This window comes from Canis lupus, chromosome 25 (genome assembly GCF_048164855.1).
Source record: "Canis lupus baileyi chromosome 25, mCanLup2.hap1, whole genome shotgun sequence".
Lineage (NCBI taxonomy): Eukaryota > Metazoa > Chordata > Mammalia > Carnivora > Canidae > Canis > Canis lupus.
Genome location: NC_132862.1, coordinates 42,343,186 through 42,345,331, shown reverse-complemented (window position 1 = coordinate 42,345,331; position 2,146 = coordinate 42,343,186). Strand labels below are relative to the sequence as shown.

Genomic DNA, 2,146 nt, shown 5'->3' with positions numbered 1-2,146 from the left:
GGCCTTTGGAAAAACCTTTATACTACAAAAACTTTTCCCTATCCTCAACTCTCCATTGATTGTCCTTTTCTTCTTGCTTCCTTGGTACAGACCTGACAACATGATTTCTCCTGTGTACTCTCCAGTGGAGGCTGCTTGTCTTCTGTGCCACACAACTCACAGTCAGGGACCACACACCTTGTTTAAACACTTTCTCCCTGTCCCCAGCCCCACTACCACCCACTCCCACATTGGACAAGACTCAACCAGTTGAGCCTCAATGTCACTGCTCTAGGAAACCTCCTTTGGTCCTTTGGCCCATACAGCAATTGTCCAGGTTATATATCCTACCTCACTCAATGTCCTCACTCCTGAGAGCATTTTTCACACTGTATTGCAACTATCAGCTTAAGTTATCTGTCTCATCCTTCATCCCCAGCCCCCCTAGGCCATGAGCTCTGTGGGGGAAGAAATTTATCACAGTGCCTGCCCATAATGGGCTGTCCATAAATATGTATTAAATGAAAGAAGTCAAAAGCTATTCCAACAGCAAGAGAGACTAAACATGGTGAGACCCAACAGGAAGCCTCTGTCACAGAATCAGTGAGAGGTCATAAGAGTCTAGACTGGGGAGTATGGCAGAAACAAAATGCAGAGCTAGAGGTGATGCCCCATACTTATCAACAACATGTAATATTTCCCACCAAATTTTTCCTACTCTCTTCCGTTTACCTCATTAGCTGCCACCAGCAATCACCCCCACCCTTCAAGCCAGAACTGGGAGACCTCTGCTCTCATCACACTCCATCTGATCAGAGAACAAGCCTCATGTCCAACCCTCTTTCCCACCTCTACTGCTTCCATCTTTATTCAGATCACCATCATCTAGCACCCTGCCTGTTCCAAAAATCTTAATGAGGCATCCATTCTCAGGCCTGCCCTTCTTACATCCCTACAGTCTCTCTCCTCCACATAACTAGGAGAGCAAACTTCTTTAAAGTGCAAATCTGAGTGTGTTGCTCTCCAAATTAAACCCCTATGATGGCTTCCCATTTCCTTCATGGCTCTAGTCCAGGCTCTTCAGAATGGCAGCCAAGAATAGTACTCCATGATCCATCAGCTTCCCAAGGCTCTTGCCCTGCCCCCTCCCTAGCATCTTTTGCCTGTAGTGAGTGTTATGCTCATCCTGGTTTCCCTGCCTGGGATGTCTTTCCTGTCTGTGTGCACTGTGAAAAAAAAAAACAAAACAAAAAAACAAAAGACAAAAAACCATCATCTTTCATTTTGACAGGAAGTAGGATTTATTGGTGGGCATGAATAGGCAGGGGGCAGTGCCAAGGTTCTTACGAATGTGGAGCCTGCCATTTGTCCAAGGGACGGTGATTAGGGATGTATTTGACCCCACAGCCATCTGGGATGAGCCACTTTTTAACCACCATGTCTTCAAATTTGCCTGCATTAAACTTAGTAAAACTCCACTTCTTGGAAATGTGGATTTTCTATCAGCCCGGGAACTTGAACTTGGCCCTGCACAGGACCTCAATCACATGCTTCTTGTTCTGCAGCTTGGTATGGATGTACACAAAGACTTGGCCAATATGGACCCGATCCTGACCACTGTGCCCTGGGGCTTTCCAAAGGAACCCCACATGCCTGTCTGCAGCCTAGATTAGTGATAATCAGTGTCCACTGGAAAGGGCTGTCTGGAAGGTCTCTCAGGGCAACCCATACAATCAATAGGCTGCATACACTACCAAGCAGGCTACTGTTGGCAGCCATTGCACACTGGGCCCCCATGGGGAAAGAGCACAGTCGGCTTAATTGGCTGCAGACCCATCATCTTTCAAGACCCAGTTCAAGTCTCTCCCCTTATGGGGTGCCTTCTAATGCTCCTATTCTCCCCACCCCTCCTTGAGACACTGCCATCCGCAGAGGAGCCTTCCGCCTTAGCACCTTACCCCCTGTTTGGCATTGTATGTGTTTCCACAGCTGTCTCACTCATTTAAACCATGGGCTCCTCCAGAGCAGGGATCATATCTTTCTCAGCTTTGCATCCCCAGTGCCCAGCACTGAGCCTGGTACTAATGGGCACTCAGTAACCATGGAAAACAAGCTGGAATCCTAGGAAACTCTGAGGTTACATCTAGGTGGTGGGAGAATGATCTGC

General features: G+C 47.6%; 1 non-coding gene across 1 annotated transcript; it reads right to left on the bottom strand.

The window, feature by feature from the left end:
* Positions 1-1,676: 1,676 nt before the first annotated feature.
* On the bottom strand, positions 1,677-1,810 carry LOC140617783 (small nucleolar RNA SNORA70). Its single transcript, XR_012017946.1, has one exon. It is a non-coding gene; the product is annotated as a small nucleolar RNA SNORA70 (small nucleolar RNA).
* Positions 1,811-2,146: the final 336 nt, after the last annotated feature.